The sequence below is a fragment of the Arachis ipaensis genome, chromosome B8, assembly GCF_059453495.1.
Source record: "Arachis ipaensis isolate K30076 ecotype BB chromosome B8, ASM5945349v1, whole genome shotgun sequence".
Taxonomy (NCBI): domain Eukaryota; kingdom Viridiplantae; phylum Streptophyta; class Magnoliopsida; order Fabales; family Fabaceae; genus Arachis; species Arachis ipaensis.
This window is the reverse complement of record NC_142443.1, coordinates 31,828,868-31,835,462: the sequence shown is the minus strand read 5'-3', so window position 1 is coordinate 31,835,462 and position 6,595 is coordinate 31,828,868. Positions and strand designations below refer to the sequence as shown.

General features: G+C 36.3%; 2 non-coding genes across 2 annotated transcripts; one reads left to right on the top strand and one right to left on the bottom strand.

The window, feature by feature from the left end:
• Positions 1–533: 533 nt before the first annotated feature.
• Positions 534–640, top strand: LOC148547615 (small nucleolar RNA R71). Its single transcript, XR_015898349.1, has one exon. It is a non-coding gene; the product is annotated as a small nucleolar RNA R71 (small nucleolar RNA).
• Positions 641–5,101: 4,461 nt separating this feature from the next.
• On the bottom strand, positions 5,102–5,209 carry LOC148547614 (small nucleolar RNA R71). Its single transcript, XR_015898854.1, has one exon. It is a non-coding gene; the product is annotated as a small nucleolar RNA R71 (small nucleolar RNA).
• Between the last annotated feature and the right edge of the window lie 1,386 nt (positions 5,210–6,595).

Here is a 6,595-nt window from a genome sequence, read left to right as displayed (position 1 = left end):
TGAAATCATGTAAAGTGCACAATGTATGCTTGAATCAAGATGTAAGTGAATATCTACCCAAAACTAGCTTATTTTCTAAGGAAATGCATGAAACTACCCTAAAAACAGTAAAGAAAAGGTCAGTGAAACTGGCCAAAATGCCCTGGCATCACAACACCAAACTTAAGTGACCGTTGCAAGCACAAATACCACAAGATCTAGGAGGTCCTTCAATTCTAGTAGGTTGGGGTGGAGGAGATAGCAACATTTGTGAAATTTGTTGGCCTTGAGTGAGTTGCCTTAACATGATTGTTATCTCACCAAGTGTCTTAGTCAAAATAGCATCATCGGAATGTGAGACTTCACTTATAGCCTTTGGTTGGGATTTTCTTGTTCTCAAATATTGAGTTGAGTCCGCTAAGTCCACAATGACTTCCCAAGCTTCTTCAGCGGTTTTGTTCTTAGTGAGAGATCCTCCACTTGAGGCATCAAGAAGTAGCTTGTCTTGAGGGATCATCCCTTGGAAAAACTAACTTATGAGCACCAATTCATCAATGCAGTGGTGAGGACAAGCTTCCAACAAATTTTTAAACCTTTCCCAATATTCATAAAGAGTCTCTCCATCTCTTTGCATGATGCAAAAGATTTTCTTCCTTAGACGATCCGTCTTTTGAGGTGGATAAAACTTCTCAAGAAACTCTTTGCGCAACAAATCCCAATTAGAAATCACTTCCTCAGATTGGGTGTAAAACCATTCTTTCGCCTTTCCCTCTAGTGAGAAAGGGAAAGCAAAAACTATAACTGCTATCTCATCTAAGCCATGTCTTCTTGCAGTAGAGCACACAACTTGAAAGTCCTTCAAGTGCTTGAGAGGATCTTCTCCCGATAACCCAGTATACTTCAAAAGCAAGTTGATCATACCCGTCTTGAGCTCAAAGTTGGCATCTAGATCTGGGTACCGAACTTACACCAGTTGCAAAGTAATGTCTGGGGCTCCGGCCTCCTTTGAAGTAATTCTCCTCGGTGGCTCCGCCATAGTGTTGTCACCTAATTCACTCAAAGAAATTTCAACACTTCCAACAGAAGAATACAAGGTTCCCTCGTTAAGTGAAGAATGAGGATCATGGTTAAAAGGTGATGGTGAATCGGCTTGCCCTTCAAGAGAGCCTAATTCACTATACACGAATGCTAACTAGCGCCGAACTTGCCTAATATGTGTTAAAGTCCTTTCTATTTCAGGGTCAAAAGGGGCCAAGCTCGGGTTTGGAAGCGATCATGTCATTCAACTGAGGAATTAATGAAAACATGCAATTACCAAAAGCAAAACAAGAACAAGAAAATAAATAAAAACAACCTAATAGTCAATAACTACTAAAACTATTTAGATAGATGCACCATTGATGAGCGGATAATTTATACGCTTTTTGGCATTATTTTTACATAATTTTCAGTATGATTTAGTTAGTTTTTAGTATATTTTTATTAATTTTTAAATAAAAATCACATTTCTGGATTTTACTATGAGTTTGTGTGTTTTTCTGTAATTTCAGATATTTTCTGGCTAGACTTGAGGGACTTGAGCAAAAATCAGATTCAAAGGTTGAAGAAGGACTGCAGATGCTGTTGGATTCTGACCGTCCTTCACTCAAAGTGGATTTTCTGGAGCTACAGAACTCCAAATGGCGCGCTCTCAATTGCTTTCGAAAGTAGACATCCAGGGCTTTCCATCAATATATAATAGTCCATACTTTTCCCAAGTTTAGACGATGAAAACTGGCGTTCAATGCCAGTTCCATGCTGCATTCTGGAGTTAAACGCCAGAAACAGGTTGCAGAGTGGAGTTAAACGCCCGAAACAGGTTACGAACTGGCGTTCAACTCCAAGAGAAGCCTCTACACGTGTAAAGCTCAATGCTCAGCCCAAGCACATACAAAGTGGGCCCCGGAAGTAGATTTCTGCATCATTTACTTATTTCTGTAAACCCTAGTAACTAGTTTAGTATAAATAGGACTTTTTACTATTGTATTTACATCTTTTGATCATGTTTTGATGATTGAACCCTCCCTGGGAGGCTGGCCATTCGGCCATGCCTGGACCTTGTTCTTATGTATTTTCAACGGTAGAGTTTCTACACACCATAGATTAAGGTGTGGAGCTCTGCTGTTCCTCATGAATTAATACAAAGTACTATTGTTTTTCTATTCAATTCAAGCTTATTCCGATTCTAAGATATTCATTCGCACCACAATATGAATGTGATGATCGTGACAGTCATCATCATTCCCAACCTATGAACGCGTGCCTGACAACCACTTCCGTTCTACCTTAGATTGAATGAGTATCTCTGGGATTCCTTAATCAGAGTCTTCGTGGTATAAGTCAGAATCCATGGACGGCCATTCTGGAGATCCGAAAAGACTAAACCTTGTCTGTGGTATTCCGAGTAGGATCTGAGAAGGGATGGCTGTGACGAGCTTCAAACTCGCGGGTGCTGGGCGTAGTGACAGATGCAAAAGGATCAATGGATCCTATTCCAGTATGATCGAGAACCGACAGATGATTAGCCATGCAGTGACAGTGCATTGGACCATTTTCACTGAGAGGACAGGATGTAGCCATTGACAACGGTGATGCCTAACATACAGCTTGCCATAGAAAGGAGTATGAATGATTGGATGAAGACAATAGGAAAGCAGAGGTTCAGGAGGAATGAACGCATCTCTATACGCTTATCTGAAATTCTCACCAATGAATTACATAAGTATCACTATCTTTATTTTACGTTTTATTTATATTTTAATTATCAATTCACCATAATCAATTAAATCCGCCTGACTGAGATTTACAAGATGACCATAGCTTGCTTCAAGCCGACAATCTCCGTGGGATCGACCCTTACTCACGTAAGGTTTATTACTTGGATGACCCAGTGCACTTGCTGGTTAGTTGTGCGAAGTTGTGACAAAGAACTAAGATTATGAATGTGCGTATTAAGTTTTTAGTGCCGTTACCAAGGAATGAACCGTCACGATTTCCGCGCAACAAGTTTTTGGCGCCGTTGCCGGGGATTGTTCGAGTTTGGACAATTGACGGTTCATCTTGTTGCTCAGATTAGGTAATTTTATTTTATTTTTAAGCTTTTTTATTTCTTATTTTCGAAAAATATAAAAAAAATTTCTTCTTTTTCGTTTTTCCCAAAATAATTTTCGAAAAAAACCAAAAAAATTAACAAAATCATAAAATCAAAAATAATTTGATGTTTCTTGTTTGAGTCTAGTGTCTAATTGTAAGTTTGGTGTCAATATCATGCTTTTAACTTTTCTTAAATTTTCGAAGAACACATGCATTGAGTTTCTTTCTTGTTCTTCATGATCTTCAAGTTGTTCTTGGTAAGTCTTCTTGTTTGATCTTTAAAATTTTTTGTTTTGCATCTTTTCTTGTTTTTCATATGCATTTTCAATTTGTTAGTGTCTAATTATTGAAAATTTCTAAGTTTGGTTTCTTGCATGTTTTTCTTTTCTTAAAAATTTTCAAAAATAAGTTCTTGGTGTTCATCTTGACATTCAAAGTGTTCTTGGTGTTCATCTTGACACTCATAGTGTTCTTGCATGCATCATGTGTTTTGATCCAAAATTTTCATGTTTTGAGTCTCTTTATTGTTTTTCTCTTTCATCATTAAAAATTCAAAAATAAAAAAAAATATCTTTTCCTTATCTCACTCATAATTTTCAAAAATTTGATTTGATTTAGTCAAAAGTTTTAAAAATTTAATTGTTTCTTATGAGTCAAATCAAATTTTCAATTTAAAAAAATTCTATCTTTAAAATCTTTTTCATTTTTTCTTTCATATTTTCAAAAATTTCAAATTGATTTTCAAAAATCTTTTTCTTATTTTGTTTCATAATTTCAAAATCTTTACTAACAATTAATGTGATTGATTAAAAAATTTTTAAGTTTGTACTTGCCTATTAAGAAAGGTTCAATCTTTAAATTTTAAAATCATATCTTTTAGTTTCTTGTTAGTCAAGTAATCAACTTTAATTCTCAAAATCAAATCTTTTTAAATTTCTTTTTCAAATCTTTTTGAAAATAAATTTCAATCACATCTTTTTCAAAATCTTTTCTAACTTCTTATCTTTTCAAAATTTGATTTTCAAATCTTTTTTAATTAACCACTTGACTTTTTGATTGATTCTTATCTTTTTCAAAACTACCTAACTAATTCTCTCTCTAATTTTCGAAAATCCCTCCCCTCTTTTTCAAAATTCCTTTTTAATTAACTAATTGTTTTAAAAATTTAATTTAATTTAATTTCAATTTTAATTTTCGAATTTTAACTTTAATTTTTAAATATTTTTATTTTATTTTGTTTAATTTTCGAATTATTCTCTCATCTCTCATCTCCTTCTATTTATTTATTCATCTACTACTAACACTTCTCTTTCACCCAAAATTCGAACACCATCTTCCTCTCTGTGTTCGAGTTTTTCTCTTTCCCTCCTTTTATTCTTCTCTTCCACTCACATAAAAGAATCTCTATACTGTGACATAGAGGATTCCAAATTTTCTTTTCTGTTTTCTTCTTTTTCATATGAGCAGGAACAAGGATAAGAACATTCTTGTTGAAGCTGATCCTGAACCTGAAAGAACTCTGAAGAGGAAGCTAAGGGAAGCTAAAGCACAACTCTCTGGAGAAAATCTGACAGAAATTTTCGAAAAAGAAGGAGACATGGCCGAAAATAATAATAATGCAAGGAAGATGCTTGGTGACTTTACTACACCTAATTCCAATTTACATGGAAGAAGCATCTCAATCCCTGCCATTGGAGCAAACAATTTTGAGCTGAAACCTCAATTAGTTTCTCTGATGCAACAGAATTGCAAGTTTTATGGACTTCCATCCGAAGATCTCTTTCAGTTTTTAACTGAATTCTTACAGATCTGTGATACTGTTAAGACCAATGGGGTTGATCCCGAGGTCTACAGGCTTATGCTTTTCCCATTTGCTTGAAGAGACAGAGCTAGAATATGGTTGGACTCTCAACCTAAAGATAGCCTAAACTCTTGGGATAAGCTGGTCACGGCTTTCTTAGCCAAGTTCTTTCCTCCTCAAACGCTTAGTAAGCTTAGAGTGGATGTTCAAACCTTCAGACAAAAAGAAGGTGAATCCCTCTATGAAGCTTGGGAGAGATACAAGGAACTGACCAAAAAGTGTCCTTCTGACATGCTTTCAGAATGGACCATCCTGGATATATTCTATGATGGTCTGTCTGAATTATCTAAAATGTCATTGGACCATTCTGCAGGTGGATCCATTCACCTAAAGAAAACGCCTGCAGAAGCTCAGGAACTCATTGACATGGTTACAAATAACCAGTTCATGTACACTTCTGAAAGGAATCCTGTGAGTAATGGGACGCCTCAGAGAAAGGGAGTTCTTGAAATTGATACTCTGAATGCCATATTGGCTCAGAATAAAATATTGACTCAGCAAGTCAATATCATCTCTCAGAGTCTGAATGGATTGAAGGAATCATCCAACAGTACTAAAGAGGCCTCTTCTGAAGAAGAAGCTTATGATCCTGAGAACCCTGCAATAGCAGAGGTGAATTACATGGGTGAACCCTATGGAAACACCTATAATCTCTCATGGAGAAATCATCCAAATTTCTCATGGAAGGATCAACAAAAGCCTCAACAAGGCTTTAATAATGGTGGAAGAAACAGGTTTAGCAATAGCAAGCCTTTTCCATCATCCACTCAGCAACAGACAGAGAATTCTGAGCAGAATCCATCTAGCTTAGCAAATATAGTCTCTGATCTATCTAAGGCCACTATGAGTTTCATGAATGAAAAAAGGTCCTCCATTAGAAATTTGGAGGCACAAGTGGGCCAGCTGAGTAAAAGAGTCACTGAAATTCATCCTAGTACTCTCCCAAGCAATACAGAAGAGAATCCAAAGAGAGAGTGCAAGGCCATTGATTTGACCATCATGGCCGAACCTACAAGGAAAGAGGAGGACGTGAATCCTAGTGAGGAAGACCTCCTGGGACGTCTAGTGACCAATAAGGAGTTCCCCTTTGAGGAACCAAAAGAATCTGAGGCTCATCTAGAGACCATAGAGATTCCATTGAACCTCCTTCTGCCCTTCATAAGCTCTGATGAGTATTCTTCCTCTGAAGAGGATGAAGACATTACTGAAGAGCAAGTTGCTAAGTACCTTGGTGCAATCATGAAGCTGAATGCCAAATTATTTGGTAATGAGACTTGGGAAGATGAGCGGATAATTTATACGCTTTTTGGTATTGTTTTTACATAGTTTTCAGTATGATTTAGTTAGTTTTTAGTATATTTTTATTAGTTTTTAAATAAAAATCACATTTCTAGACTTTACTATGATTTTGTCTATTTTTCTGTGATTTTAGGTATTTTCTGGCTGAAATTGAGGGGCTTGAGCAAAAATCAGATTCAGAGGTTGAAGAAGGACTGCAGATGCTGTTGGATTCTGACCTCCCTGCACTCAAAGTGGATTTTCTGGAGCTACAGAATTCCAAATGGCGCGCTCTTAATTGTGTTGGAAAGTAGACATCCAGGACTTTCCAGTAATATATAATAG